Source organism: Balaenoptera ricei, chromosome 13, assembly GCF_028023285.1.
Source record: "Balaenoptera ricei isolate mBalRic1 chromosome 13, mBalRic1.hap2, whole genome shotgun sequence".
NCBI classification, from domain to species: domain Eukaryota; kingdom Metazoa; phylum Chordata; class Mammalia; order Artiodactyla; family Balaenopteridae; genus Balaenoptera; species Balaenoptera ricei.
The window spans coordinates 22,036,658-22,051,347 of NC_082651.1; the positions used below are offsets into that span (position 1 = coordinate 22,036,658).

The 14,690-nt window shown below is 38.4% G+C and overlaps 1 pseudogene; it reads left to right on the top strand.

The window, feature by feature from the left end:
* The first annotated feature begins 10,352 nt into the window (after positions 1-10,352).
* On the top strand, positions 10,353-12,546 carry LOC132377330 (lithostathine-like; annotated as a pseudogene).
* Positions 12,547-14,690: the final 2,144 nt, after the last annotated feature.

A 14,690-nucleotide genomic window follows, 5' to 3' on the forward strand; every position in this document is an offset into this window, starting at 1 on the left:
AACATTTGTTAACATATATACACCCAATACAGGAGCCCTTAAATATATAAAGAAAATATTAACAAATATAAAGGGAGAAATTCACAAGAATGCAATCATAGTAGGGGACTTTAATACCCCACTTACATCAATGGACAGATCATACAAAAGGAAACCAGTAAGGCAACAGTGTTCTTAAATGACACAAAAGACAGTTGGACTTAATAGATATCTACAGGACATTATATCAAAAAACAGCAGAATAAACATTCTTTTCAAGTGCACACAGAATATTCTCCAGGATAGATCACATGCTAGACCACAAAACAAGTCTCAACAAATTTAAGAGGATAAAAATTATATCAAGGATTTTTCCTACCACAATGGTATGAAACTAGAAATCAATTACAGAAAGAAAAATGGAATAAGAACAAACAGGTGGAGACTAAATAAAATGCTACTAAAACAATGGGTCAATGAAGAAATCAAATAAAAAATCAGAAAATACCTTGAGACAAATGAACATGGAAACATGACACTCCAAAATCTATGGGATGCAACAAAAGCAGTTCTAAGAGGGAATTTTATAGCAATAGAGAACTTCCTAAAGAAACAAGAAAAATCTCAAACAACTTAACCTACCATCTAAATGAATTAGAAAAAGAACAAAGTCCAAAGTCAGCAGAAAGAAGGAAATAGTAAAGATCAGAGAGGAAATATATAAAATAGAGATTAAAAAATTAGAAATGATCAAAGAAACGAAGAGCTGGGTTTTCGAAACATAAAATAAATTGATAAACCTTTAGCCAGGCTCACTAAGAAGAAAAGAGAGAGGACACAAATCAAAAAAATGTGAAATTAAAGAGGAGAAATAGCAACCAATAATTCAGAGATACAAAAAATCATAAGAGATTACTATGAAGTTATATGCCAACATTTTGGACAAGCTGGAGAAAATGGACACATTTCTAGAAAGATCGAACCTGTTAAGACTAAATCAAGAAAAAACAGACAATTTGAACAGATTGATCACGAGTAGTGAAGTGGAATTTGTAATTAAAAACCTCCAAGCAAACCAAAGTCCAAGATCAGATGGCTTCACATGGGAATTCCACAAAACATGTAAAGAAGAGCTAATACCTATACTTCTCATGCTTTCCCCCAAAACTGAAGAGGATGGAACACTTACAATTCATGTTATGAGGTCATCATTACCCTGATACAAATACCAAGGGCACTACAAAAAAAAAAAAAAAAAGAAAGAAAGAAAGAAAGAAAGAAAATTACAGGCCAAATTGATCTTTGATGAATATAGATGCAAAAAGCCTCAGCAAAATATTGGTCAACCAAATGCAACAATATAAATAAAGTATTATAAGCCATCATCAATTTGGATTTATTTCAGCAACTCAAGGATGATTAAATATTCACAAATCAATATGATACACTACATTAACAAAAGGAAGGACAAAAATTACAGATCATCTCAATAGATGCAGAAAAAGCATTTGAAAAAATTCAACGTCTATTCATGATAAAAACTCTCTTCAAAATGGGTGTAGAGGGAACATTGCTCAACCTAAAAAAAAGCCATTTATGACCATCCCAGAGTTAACTTCATACTCAATGGTAATAGACATTTTTCCAAAGAGGTAATGCAGATGGCTAACAGGCACATGAAAACATGCTTGTTATTGCTAAATACTAGAGAAATGCAAATCAAAACCACAATGAGATACTTCACACCTGTCAGAACAGCTATCATCAAAAGGTCTACAAACAACAAATGTTGGCAAGGATGTGGAGAAAAGGGAACCCTTGTACACTGTTGGTGGGAATGTAAACTGGTGCAGCCACTATGGAAAATAGTATGGAGTTTCCATAAAAAACTAAAAATCAAACTACCATATGATCCAGCAATTCCATTCCTGGGCATATATACTCAGAAAACAGTAATTTGAAAATATATATGCACTCCAATGTTCATAGCAGCACTGTTTACAATAGCCAAGATATGGAAGCAACCCAAGTCTCTATCAACAGATGAATGGTAAAGTAGAGAAATATTACTTAGTCATAAAGAGAATGAAATTCTGCCATTTGTAGGAACTTTGATGGACCTAGAGAATATTATGCTTAGTGAAATAAGTCAGGCAAAGAAAGACAAATACTGTATGTTATCACTTATATGTGGAATCTAAAAAATAAAACAAATGAACATATATAGCAAAACAGACACAGACTCATGCATGTAGAAAACAAACTAGTGGTTACCACTGGGGAGAGGGGAGGTGGGAGGGGCAAGATAGGGGTATGAGATTAAGGTATACAAACTACTATGTATAAAATACATAAGCAAAAGTAAATATTGTAGAGCACTGGGAATTATAGCCATTATCTTGTAATAACTTTTAATGGAGTATAATCTATAAAATTACTGAATCACTATGCTGTACACCTGACAATAAAATAATATTGTAAATCAACTATACTTCAATATTTTTTTTTTCAGAAATATAAACACTGAACCACAGGGCTAGAAGGATCTAGGAAGATAGTCTAATCCCAAACTCCCCATGATACAAGGTAAGAAAGTCCCAGGTTGGGAAAACTACTTGCTCAATGTCACACAATAAGTTGGTACCCAAAACATCCTTGGAAATACCCTGAAGACACCAGTTACATATCAGATGAAATAAAAGTTATAAGTATAAATAACCACTAATCAGAGGGCTACCAAAAAAAACCCCATGATGAGAACAATGAGATATCATCTCATACATATTAGAATGTATACCATCAAAAGACACAAATATCAAATGTTGGCAAAGATGTAGAGAAAAGGGAACCCTAGTACACTGTTAGTAGCAATGTAAATTGGTGCAGCCACTATGGAAAACAGTATGGTGTTTCCTCAAAAAACTAAAAATAAAACTGCCATGTGATCCAGCAGTTGCACTCCTAGGCATATATCCAAAGAAATTAAAAACACTAATTTGAAAAGGTACATGCACCCCAATGGTCATAGCAGCATTATTTACAATAGCCAAGATATAGAAGCAACCTAAGTGTTCATCAATAGATGAACGGACAAAGAAATGGTGAATATGGAATTTTGCTATTTGCAGCAGCTTGGATAGACTTGGAGGGTATTACATATTATGCTTAGTGAAATAGATGAGACAGAGAAAGAAAAATACTGTATGTTGTCACTTATATGTGGAATCTAAAAAATGAAACAAATTCATTAGTACAAAAAAACAGAAATAGATTTACAGAGATAGAGAAAAACTAGTGGTTTTCAGTGGCAGAGAGAAGAGGGGAGGAGCAACATAGGGGTATGGGATTAAGAGGTGCAAACTACTATGCATAAAATAAATAAGCTACAAGAATATATTGTACAGCATAGTGAATATAGCCAATGTTTTATAAGAAATTTAAATTGAGTATAATGTATAAAAATATTGAATCCTGATGCTGCACAACTGAAACCAATGTTGTAAATCAATTATATTTCAATAAAAAAGGAAAGGAAAGGAAAGCAATATGGTTAAGGAAGTATTTCTTCTTTTTATTTTTATTTGCTGCCAAAAGAAATGTGACCACTGGAAATGCAGTTCAGAGCTGCAGAATTACCACCAACAAACTAAATATAATTGGTGGTAATCTGTTGGAAACATAATCTTAATTATTTCTTAAATGAAGAACACCTTGTATTATGACCAGTTTATCCTAAAAGAAAAATAAATAATAGCCAATAGCCTTTATAAAATACTCAGTAGATATATTAGAAGAATAAACATGAAATACAAGAGTGAACTGTCCCAAACCAATGTGAGACATTGAAACCAAATAAAATTTGACACAATTTCCTGATAAAAACTTTATTGCCCCCAATAACTGCATAGGTCATAAGATAGTTACTGTTAATTACTAGTTACTATTCATTACGGGAATATGACTAACAAAATTCAAGCAGCTGTGGTATCAGCTTTCCAATACACTGATAACTTTCCTTATTGCCTGAGGGACTTTGAGGTTTGTCCCATTTGCCTTGTTTCACAAAGTACATGGTATCTTTATATTTTATTCTTTTCCACTTCTTCTGATAGGCTTAAGATAAGATGAAAGGACTAAACTAGCATCCTGAATATTTGGTTAATATATCCTAAATAGTGTGCTTTAGTGATGTCTTCAATAAAATATGTTCTGAGGCTATTTCTGAACTTGGCTCTGCTAAGTCATCTTCACATATTGACACCCTTGGAAGAAAGATACTGGATTCCTGTAAAGGGATCATTTACCCCTTGTATTATTCTAGGAATAACCAACTGAGGCTTATCTGCAAATATTAATATTATTCGACTTGGAAGGTAATAGGAATAAAAAGTACAGCTTGGATACCTTATTTTTTTGTAAAGAAAACTTAAAGCTGAGACTTGGCTAATATAAGAGGAAGAATTCCTCTCTTACCATTAAGAATTATATTGTAAATAATCAAAATCTAGCTGTGTAAGTATAGTATTTGAACAAATTACTCAGACTAGTTAATAAGGACATTATGAAGTAGAGAGAGAAAAACTTAAAAAATAAAAAGAGTGAAACACATGTCACATTCAGTGGTATTGGTAAATAAGGTCCCTTTGTTCCCCTAACTTTTATCCAACTATTATGTGCATTTGCTATTACTATTATATATTTTTATCTACCGAAATTTAGATGGAGTGTAAAGTCAATGATAGAGGCACCACCAGAGGCTGAGGAGCCTGTGGGGATGTGCTGATCCAACTGGAGATGAGGTTTGGTCCAGTTCATTGGTTCCCAGTGACTGGCAGAAATTCAAAACACGTAGTTCTCGAAGCAGATGAGGATTAGAAAAATACCATGAGAAGAGTGAACACAACAACCAGTAGGATAACTCTTGGATAAGTGGAAGACAGTCCAAGGTCAGAAGGAGATATGGTACCTGAGGAAATATCCAAGGAGGGTATCTAGGTCAGAAAACAAGCCAAGGTCAGAACAAGAGGCTGAGATAGTCTGTTTGCTGCAGTAACTTATGTTGGGGTGCCTTCTTGGTCCCCTTCTCTAAGAACTAGGTCTCATCTACAGGTCCTATTTAAGAGGTGAGTGCAGCTCCCATAATAATACCAAGTGACTCAAATTCCTTGCCCCAACTGATTGAATGGGAGTGAATACCCAGGCCTACCTACACTAATCAGATATTGTACTGAAAATTAATTTGTTCACTGAGAATGCAGTCAGTTTTTAAGTCCATGAAGTGAAAAGTTTAGGAGAACTCTAATGAATTAACCATGTTTGATCACTCTTCTTGTATCACCAAGGCAAGGAAACTGATGGGCTAAAAGAATATGAATGAAACCCAGTGAAATAAAAAGAAAAGGAAGGAGAGCATACCCTCATTTTCTGATTTTGTTCTTCCTTTGTCTAGTACTTCGTGAGACTTGGCTATATGCCCTAATCTTGGGTGCATTGAGATAAATCTGTGTCCTTCCTAAAACATTCCTTTTTGGTTGAGTGAGTTACAATGCATGTTAGCACCTTATATGCAAATAGCTTAACCTAAGTGAGCCTGAAAGAAGCCTGTGTCCTATCTCAGTCAAGGTACCTTTGAATTCTCAACAACCTAATAGGAGTATGCACTCTAGGAGAGGACACAGGGGAACTCAGGTACCGGATATGATACAAAGTTTCTCATACAAAGTTTGTGTGTTGAGGGCTCACACACAAATTGGAGGATCTTTATCTTCCCTCCAAATTGAGTGGGAATAGTTTCTAGAGAGAGAAGGTAAGAGATTATAAATATTAGGGGAGAAGGACAATTTTATCAACTGTGTCAGGAGGAGTAGAACTCTGGACAGACTGAAAGGCACAAAGTTATGGAGGGCTCAATGGGACAGAATGGATACAGGGGGAGGAAAGATGGAAACTGTTTCCCTACCTTTGTTCTAGACTTCTAGATGGAAAGCTTCATGATTGTTTACCAGGGGAAGAAAATTTATAGCATAGTTCAGGACACAAACTGGTCAGCAATAAAGACTATGAATTTAGCAAAATATCCTCTGTGATCAGTAACTAAGGAACTTGAGCATGGCTGTAAGTACAGTAGACATGTTGATTGACATGACAACAGCTATTCTCTTAAATTCTGCTAACAGAACCCCAACTTTGCATGAAAGACAGTATGTCCAGTCCCAGGAGATGAATCCTGATTGGTCATAGTAAATTATGACAATTTTGAGACCTTTTTTTTGGGGGGGGGGGACTAGAACTGCAACCCAACATCGGCCAATAAGATATAAGACTACATTGACTAAGGGCTTGTGAGACAAATATTCCTCCATAGTAAGAAAGAATGTATAAGAAGGGAGTCTTTTTTTCTCCTCTTCCCTTCTTTCCTTACTGCATTGGAAATTGTTGGACAATGCCTAGGCTGCTGTGGTTTTGTGGCCATGAGGAAAAGGCCAAGGTCATCATGGAGATCTCTACCTACAGTCCTGACATCTCTGAACTTCTGAATGTGAAACCTGAAAAAGCCTGTTCCCAGAATACTTAAGTAAATTAATAAATCTCTGTATTATTTAAGCTGCTTATGGTTGGATCTTTTGTTACAGCCAAAAGTATCATAATGCATACAGTAGGTGAAGGGAAGCAGGGACAACTCCACTGGAGGGAAGGAAAGTCCTAGCAAAAACAAAATCATATACTAAGTCAAAATAGCAGAAGATGCTGGGATTGAAGGTAAAGATATAAAACTGAGTTCTGTAGAAAATTGAAGATCAGAGCCAACAATAGTTTGTCTAAGCAGATCAAGGGGACTAGGAAATATCTGCATTTGAATTTCTGTGGTCAACATTATGCTGGGTGGGGTCAGTGATTCTTGAAGGCACAGTTGGGTTTCTACTCATTTCAAAGGCATGATGTTTGAATCTAGCATATAACCTTCTGGTGGGCTCCTAAATATGTTTAGGTCAACAAATAAATAACCTTAGAGTCCTTTTGTGGTGTAGTTTGATGGGACTAGACAAATCATCACCCAGTTGAATACCTCCTGGGCCTGTAACTCAGAATGTTAATGTTTAATGTTTTGCCAAACAATTGTATGTCATACCTTATAGAGTTAGAGCTAAGAGTGTCCTTATAGATCATTTAAGCCAACTGGAAAAGCACATTAAACACTAAGTCTGGAGATACTGTGAAGAGAGCTCAAGATTCTAGTTCAGAGCAAAGATCTTGGGAGTAGTGGAAAACAGGAACGAAGTATTAACAAAGCTGGAATCAGAAAAACCTGGATGGGAGGAAGTGGCTTCAATAACTGCTGTTGTTTGCAAATCACCTTCCTGAGATGCAAGGGGCATTGGGAGGCAGTCTCTCTTTAAAGAATGAGGGGCAACATAGACAACATAGCTAAGAAGATATAGCAGAAATCAAAATCTGGTTTACCAACTTCATGTTCACTTCCTTTTCCACTTTATATCTATTGTTCAGTTAAAGCTCTAGGAAAGGATTCTAATGGTGATACATAGGTGAGTTGAAAAATCAGAACCATCACTGGAAAGACACCAAGGCTTCCCATATCAGCCTACTGATGTGCTCAAAATCCCATCTGCTTGATAAATTAAATCACCTTCAACTAAAAGTCATGGATTTCTACTCATGCTCAAGACATTCGGCATTCCTGTCAAGACAGTGCTGAGAGTGATCACTCTAAATAGACAAATAGACCTTATTTTCTTGGAGGAATGCTATTTCTTTTTTTAAAAAATAAATTTATTTATTTATTTATTTTTGGCTGCATTGGGTCTTCATTACTGCATACAGGGTTTCTCTAGTTGTGGAGAGCGGGGGCTATTCTTCTTTGCCGTGCGTGGGCTTCTCATTGCGGTGGCTTCTCTTGATTCAGAGCATGGGCTCTAGGCGTGCCGGCTTCAGTAGTTGTGGCTCACAGGCTCTAGAGCACAGACTCAGTAGTTGCGGCACACGGGCTTAGTTGCTCCGCGGCATGTGGGATCTTCCCGGACCAGGGCTCGAACTTGTGAGCCCTGCATTGGCAGGCGGATACTTAACCACTGTGCCACCAGGGAAGTCCAAGGAATGCTATTTCTTTTTAAGTCACTAACTCCATAGTCTAGAATGTTCTATAGGTTTTTTTTTTTTTTTTTTTTTTTTCCATTCCTGATTTTCTGGCAGTGAAATGACAGCAAGGGCAGCTAAAGAGATGGGAAAATTTTACCTATGATACCTAAATCTTCCCTTTTTGTCTTCTGGCTCTCCCATGGGTGTGTTGACAATTTCACAACTGTCCCTCAAATGGTGTACTTTATTAATCAAGACAACATTAAAATTTACTTACTAGAATAGGTTGCTATATATCTTTAGGGTATTTTAATGTAAAATGGTATCTTTCCCCACAACACCGAGTTTTTCAAGAATTCAAGAACATACTCCATCTTGCATATGTGATTGCTACTATTTACTTATTCTCAAATAATTCTCTCTCTTTTTTTTTTTTTTTTGGCCATGCCATGTAGCTTGTAGGATATTTGTTCCCCAACCGGAGATTGAACCCAGGCCCTCGGCAGTGAGAGCACGGAGTCCTAACCACTGGACCGCCAGAGAATTCCCTGAAATCATATTTTTAATGTAGCAATATTACTTTTCAAGTCATCCTAACATATTTGCATGATATTCTGTTTTTTTAAACTTTAATTTTCACCGAACTCTCACTATAGTTATATCCTTACATTTACGTATATTTTGGTGAAGTAATTCCATTCTTACTTTTTAACAAATGAATCTGTTGGCTGTCCTATCCTTCCTATTAGATTATTTGTGAGTTCTATTGACTTTTGGATTTGGAGGACATGAATCAACTACAAGCTGAGTTGCATTGACCCCTTCACAAATGTCCACAGTAGACACCTGCACAAAAGCTGACCTATTAAAATTTCATGAGGGTCAGGGTTGTAGAGAATACCAGCCTAACTTTTCACCAGAATCTCTAAAATAAACCTGAACCATATAGGTTCAGTGTCACAGGGTTGTCAAAACTCCCAAATCAGAAGTAAACCTGACTAATAAGTTTTTCTCAGTGAAAGCGAAGCTGATCACCCTCCCAGGTAGATACAAAAGAAATGACAATTCTTCTACATCCAATGACAGTTTGCAAGGCAGTTGTCATCAGCCCAAGGGAGTGAGCATCTTGATGAAGTAGAGATCTAACTTACATGCAATGTAGGATCAGGTCTACAATCTCATCCACCTCTTCCTCTTACCCTTCCTTAACCCTCTCTCCTTCTTCCTTTGACTTTGCATCATTTGACTCTAGTCTTCCTAGGTTTGAAATTCCCTCATTGTCTCTTAATATATCACATTATCATTATCCATCAGGGAAGTTACAACTCTCAGAAGGTCAGCAAGGCAAGTTTCTGCAACTCATTTTCCTTAAGATTTTGGCTCATCTATAGACTTGTGAGATTATTCTGAATTTTCCTTAAAACTAGCTACCATGTATAAGAGGCAGAGTTCTTCTCTGCCTTTACCTATGTGTGATACTTGTCATTCCCATACTTACCTACACTTAACATCCAACATTTATTTAATTCTACTGCACAGTTAGAAAGAAACACATGTATATGCCTACAGGAGTGAGCATTTGAGACATCAACCAGAAGAACTACTCCAAGAGATGTGCTCCTTAAAAGTTAATGTCTCATTTTGTGCCACAGTTATCTTACAGGGAAGAGTCAGGGAAATAATAAACTTCACCTGTTCCTGGCAAAAGTGCTGACTTGATAATGAGAAAAAGGCAGTATCTGTGGCAATTCCCAGGCTTTGCTGGGAAGAGACTCCTCCCCATGGCAGGATTTCCTTGAACCAAAGCAGGCTCCTCCCATGACCCCTGTCATGGCTCCACTTTCCTGTTATTCATTTCAGCACCCCTCCTTCAAATCCTCTTATAAAAGCCCAGTCTTTTCTGCCTTGACCAACCAGTGCAGATCCCTGCAAGACAGGTAAGTGGGAGCTGAGAGAAGATGAGACCCATGCCAGGGGTTTCACCTCACACATTTCAGAGAAGGTATACAAGGATCCCTGTCCTCAGAGAACACAGGAGCTCTGAGACAGGGCAAAGGCAGTTCTGGGAGGTCTCAGGTGTAGTCAGGTATACAGATTTTCCAATTCTTTCAAGAAATATAGAAGGGGATGGATGCCATCAAGATGGATTTATTCTGAGGGGACTAGACAGAGGAAAAGACAAGAGGTACAACAAGGGGGTTCTCATGCCCTCTCTCTGACCACCCTTCCTTTAGTTCTCTGGTTGCCTCTGCACATCACAGACAAAATGATGCCTTCCATGGATTCTGCGCTCCTGACTAATGCTTCTGTCTCAGGTCCAAGGTGAGATTTCTCTGCCTCTAGCACTGGGTTCCCAGTGTTTATTCAGAGTCAAGAATAGGAGGAAAGCTCCTGTGTGCTTACCATGGTAATGGTGCATCCCCACATGACAACACTGCCTGCAATTCCTGTATCATCACTCCTTCCTTCAGGGTAACTAGTGGTGGGAGGCATCGCAGTGGTCCAGTAACAGTGGGATGAGATGATTTCCATTTTCTTATTAGAGTCTAATTCATGTGGGTAGATTAAGGAGGGTAAGTATAGAGTGTCATTAACAAGATGAGTAGGAGAATGATTGGAGGACCCAGTGTAAGAATAGCCCAGAGGAGGAGAAGCCTTGGACTTTTGAATAAAAGAGAAGAGTAAAAGCAAAAGAGATTATCTCTCAATTAGTAACTTTCATTCAAAATTAAAAAAAAAAAAATTCTGGGAGTGTTGGCAATGGTGACAGGCAGTCAGGAGTTTGGTGTCACTGCTCTAATCACTGGCCTCATAGATGTTACCAAAGGTCACCTCCCCATTCCAATCCCCTCTCTCCATTTCACCCCATCCCTCTCCTTTATTTCTTCCTCCCCAGGGGAAGATTCCCAGAAGGAACAGTCTTTTGCATGGATCAGCTGTCCCAAAGGCTCCATGGCTTATGTGTCCTACTGCTATGCCTTGTTTATAACACCCAAAACCTGGATGGATGCAGATCTGAGTGCTGGGATTTGCAGTTAGGGGTGATAGTGAAAAGAAAATTACAGACCAGATTGTGGGACGTGAGCAGTCTCATTATCTAGAGCTTCTTGAGCATGAAAATGAACACCTCATCTTTTGCAAACACACCCCTCTCACTTACCTCAGCTCTGCCTTTCCCCCAGCATGAGGCATCTCAAGCTCCTTCTCAGTGTCTCCCTTCTCCACACAGATGGCCTGCCAGAAGAGGCCCTCAGGCCACCTTGTGTCTGTGCTCAGTGGGCCTGAGGGATCCTTCATGGCCTCCCTGGCCAAGAACAGTTTGAAAATCCTCTCAGACGCCTGGATTGGGCTCCATGACCCCACAGAGGTACACTTACATCCTCTTTAATCTGTTACCTCCCAAGATGCTGTGGCCACCCAGGCCCCTCCCTGTCCCCTGTGCCTGCCAAGTAAATATCTTAGAAATCCCTGGAGCTCAGGGGATAATTGGAGAAAATGGAGAGCCTTGAGACGAGCTGAAGAGCTGAGTTCTGTGCAGGTCTCTAGTCTCCAGGTAAAGTTAATCTGCCTTTTGTCAAACTTTTTACATGATTCACACATCATGCCTTGTAATTCAGTTCTCTACACTTCCCTGTGTCTGCCCATACTGTGCTTAGTGAGTCCTAAATGAAGATTTAGGACTGACACATTTTTCCCTTATAAAACTGATGTTATCTTCGAGGTTCAGATGTTAATCACAAATGTACCACTAAGTTTAGTTTGGATAGTGACATGTTACTCTGAGAGGTTCCATTGGTCTTTGTGATCATTCACTTTGGAATTTGCCAATAGATTTAGGGAGAGTTTCCCAGAGGAGAACTGTGGTGGCATCACCTGGAAGAGCAGAGCAAACTCCAGGATGTTGCAGATGGGATCAGGTGTTCCAGCTGAGGGAATAAGGCCAGGAGAACTCTAAAGGCCTTTCCACCTCACCTGACTCCGTCCTCTGCTCTACAGGGCTCTGATCCCAATGCTGGCGGATGGGAGTGGAGTAGTACTGATGTGCTCAATTAAGTTGCCTGGGAGAGAAATCCAGCCACCATCTCAAACCCTGGCTACTGTGGGAGCCTGTCAAAAAGCACAGGTAAGAAACAGAAGAGGTCACTTCTGCCCAGCCTTTTCCCTCCCCTCACCTCCCATTACTGGGTCTGGTCTTCAGAGAATCCTCCTGGGCTGGAACTGTAATATTGGCTTGTCTGTTCCCATCCCCTCTCTTCTCTCCTTTCTTTTTGTCTCTTTACCCGGGGTGGGACCCTGATGAAGATGAAGGAGAGCATTTAAGTCCTAGGCCAGAATCTGGAATGCATCTCCATTGTGTTCTTAAGCTCCACCAGTCCCATTCACTTGAGTTCTTCTGTCTCTTCAGGGTATCTGAAGTGGAGAGTTTATAACTGTTATATGAACTTATCCTATGTCTGCAAGTTCAAGGGTTAGGTCAGAAGGGAAGTCAGCAGCCTGAGTCTAGTGTGCAGTTCATTGTTGACTTCGAACCAACTGTGAAGACCCATCCCAGAAGGGGTTATTCTCCCCACACCCCCAATCTAACTACATTATTTTGACCTTTCCTCCCTTCCAAACTCATATCAGGCTCTTTTCTATGTTCTATAACCTGAGTTTTCAAGGTACTATAATAAAAATTTTAGTTTTCCATTGCTTGTATTCTCTGCTTCATTCTCATAGACAAACTCTGGGGAGGAAGTGGGTGAGTGAGGGGAATTGGTGGGTCAATCTATGCCCAATTTCACTCAGGTCCCTGGGAAATAACTAAATATATATATATTCCTCTTGGCATATTTGTGGTGAGGTATGTCAGCACTGCTTCTGTAGGATGTAGGTTGTGTAAATATAAAGACATTGCTCTCCCACACACTCTACTGCACACAGATTCCTAGGCAAGGTCTCTGATGGTATGAGGCAACCAGTTTAGGATCTGATGATGTTTAGAACAGTACTTCCTAAACTATCAGTGTAACAGATAATAATAAGATTTTATTAACATTCATAAAATAGAAATAAAATGAAGAAATTCAAAAATTAAATGGATAAAACACATATTCGAAATGCATATATAATTGTTTTGTTATTAGTTTTGATAGAAAAAAGGTAATCTTTCTAATTGTTGTACAATTTTTTAATGTCTTTCAGCTTCTGTACTTCCCTTGCCATGGTAAACTGGCATGAGTCCACTTAACTACATGTTGCCCTATCCCTAGAAGGCACTTGGGAGAACAAACCCCAGAAGGTCCTCTTAAAACACTCTGACTTCAGTCAGGACTGGATTTGAGCAACTTATTGTCTGACAGGATTTCTCTTAATTTTTTTTTTTTTTCATAGAAGCAACCTAAATGTCCATCAACAGATGAATGGATAAAGAAGATGTGGCACATATATACAATGGAATATTACTCAGCCATAAAAAGGAACGAAATTGAGTTATTTGTAGTGAGGTAGATGGACCTAGAATCTGTCATACAGAGTGAAGTAAGTCAGAAAGAGAAAAACAAACACCATATGCTAACGCATATATACGGAATTTTAAAAAGCGGTACTGATGAACATAGTGGTCAGGCAGGAATAAAGAAAGAGGCGTGGAGAACAGACTTGAGAACATGGGTGGGGAAGGGGAAGCTGGGATGAAGAGTAGAATTGACATATATACACTACCAAATGTAAAATAGATGGCTAGTGGGAAGCTGCTGTATAACACAGGGAGATCAGCTCTGTGTTTTCTGACGACCTAGAGGGGTGGGATAGGGAAGGTAGAAGGGAGGCTCAAGAGGGAAGGGATATAAGGATATATGTATACATATAGCTGATTCACTTTGTTGTACAGCAGAAACTAACACAACATTGTAAATCGTTTATACTCTAATAAAGGTGTGATTAAAGACCTAAATGTAAGGCCAGACACTATAAAACTCTTAGAGGAAAACATAGGCAGAACACTCTATGACATAAATCACAGCAAGATCCTTTTTGACCCACCTCCTAGAGTAAGGGAAGTAAAAACAAAAATATACAAATGGAACCTAATGAAGCTTAAAAGCTTTTGCACAACAAAGGAAACCATAAACAAGATGAAGGACAACACTCAGAATGGGAGAAAATATTTGCAAATGAAGCAACTGACAAAGGATTAATCTCCAAAATACACAAACATTTTTTGTATTAAAAAAATGATGCTTTTTTGAAGAAGTTCTCCTCACCTAACTGAAGGCAAGACCCAGACTTTTCATGCATCTGCACATTTCAAGACCACTAATCTATCTTCCCCCCTTATCATCACCCCTCCCTCGCCACAAGCTTCCATTGTGGAAAAAGTGTTTTTTGTCAGATTTTCCATAATCTGGGAAAAAAAAAAAAAATTATTCTATGAGAACACTGACGAAATTTTCCATATTGGCCAAGAACACTACAGCGTTGCCATGCAAGGGTATTGTTTCTTAAATGAAGAGATGAAAAGAATGGTAAGTGTCTTTTTCTTTTAATGTTTGTTAAATGTCATTTGTTCTTTCTAGGATAGACTGCCTTGATTAAATACTCCTTCAGCATTTTTGGTGGAAACACTTCTCCATCAG